Here is a 1466-nt window from a genome sequence, read left to right as displayed (position 1 = left end):
GCACTTTACGATACAGTGAACGGGTCGTTAAGTAGAGTAACCATTCAATTTTTTGGCTTTTTTCTACTCTTTTTTAAACGGGTTGATCATACGTGTTATGGTTATCTTATGATTCGCTCATAAAATAAAGACGATACAACCCATCGTCAATCAACAATGAAAAGATTCAACCCAAGGTGGGATTTTATCAATTTTTTTCTGTTTCAATTAGTTTTCCGGAAAAAATATAAAAAGAAATTTGGTTTACTAATTTATTTCATTAAACATGATTATTATTACATTCAGATTCATCATTAAAATACTGCGGTTGTTGATCGATACACCTTCCGGATGTTCCCAATCTTGCAGCACTTCCGTACCAAATGCGATGGCAATTCCGATCCATCCTACTTCGTGTTGCCGCAGCACTGCTGAACCTTTCTTGGCGCTGCTGCCCCGTGGTTGTCCTTTAATTGGGTGCTGGCACTTGTCACTCCGGAAAAAAGGGGACTTAACATTTTTTTAAAGAATGGATGAATTCTCCTGCGCCTGGAATTTGATATTTTATTTTTAGAAAACGAAACTTATAACCACAATAAATAAGTCAGTGTACTCACGCTCGCACCACCGGAACCGTTGCCTACCGCACCCATGATTAATCTAGATTCATCATCACCGGCGCAAAATGGTAACACTTTTCCGGGAGAATTTTTTGTTTACAATTTCAGCCACGCGTGCGATGCTGACAGCAGAAAAAAAAATGGAGAGCGCTGCTAAAATGGGTCGATTCACGATGACGTATTCTCCCTTTTGTGGTGACAGTTCGCACGTCCTGTTTACAAAATTTTACGAACGAGAAATAGGGTGCGGCGAAATTTTCCGTGTAGCTGCACGGTCAAGAAATTTTACTCAAAACTCAGTTTAAGGATTGCAAAAAACCAAGTTCCATTTTGTGAATTAAATTTAGCGCATTTTTTGGTTTCTCATGTTCATCTCTTTGGAAATGAACAGAAAGTTGAAAATTCGTAAAAAAAAATCGAAAAGGAGGTTTGTTTATTAAAATGTTTCAACATGTTTTCAAAACCCTTCTTCAACAAATTTGTTCTGGACCAACCCACTTTGTATTGAATATTCTGGGAAAGCGCGTCTACTTGAAACAAAAAATCCCATCAAATGTCCAAATGTGGAAACTTCTAAAGAATTCGAATGTGCCGAATCAATTGTCTGGAAATTTCTTGTGTTATTAAGACCGGAAGCTGTAAAACAAATGCACATACTTAAACGACAACACTATTCAGGGACAGAAGAATATAATGTAGGAAAATTCTCCGGAAAACATTCCGAAAGAAAAGGCTTCACTAATCACACTGACATGAGACTTATAGAAAAAAATTCTCCCAGTTTTTGGCTAGAAGCCTGTTATCGTCGACACTGCGCGGCAGCAATTCGAGCATGAAAATTTTACTGGTATCGACATTTTCTTTCAT

The 1466-nt window shown here is 37.7% G+C and overlaps 1 long non-coding RNA gene across 1 annotated transcript; it reads right to left on the bottom strand.

Moving 5' to 3' along the window:
- Window positions 1-237: 237 nt before the first annotated feature.
- LOC129760706 (uncharacterized) lies at window positions 238-956 on the bottom strand. The gene is made up of 2 exons (XR_008740375.1): window positions 597-956; window positions 238-528 (listed from the first exon to the last, which is right to left on the bottom strand). It is a non-coding gene; the product is annotated as an uncharacterized LOC129760706 (long non-coding RNA).
- Between the last annotated feature and the right edge of the window lie 510 nt (window positions 957-1466).

Source organism: Uranotaenia lowii, unplaced genomic scaffold (genome assembly GCF_029784155.1).
Source record: "Uranotaenia lowii strain MFRU-FL unplaced genomic scaffold, ASM2978415v1 HiC_scaffold_735, whole genome shotgun sequence".
Classification (NCBI taxonomy): domain Eukaryota; kingdom Metazoa; phylum Arthropoda; class Insecta; order Diptera; family Culicidae; genus Uranotaenia; species Uranotaenia lowii.
The sequence above is the reverse complement of the archived record's forward strand: the minus strand, read 5'-3'. Positions and strand labels throughout refer to the sequence as shown.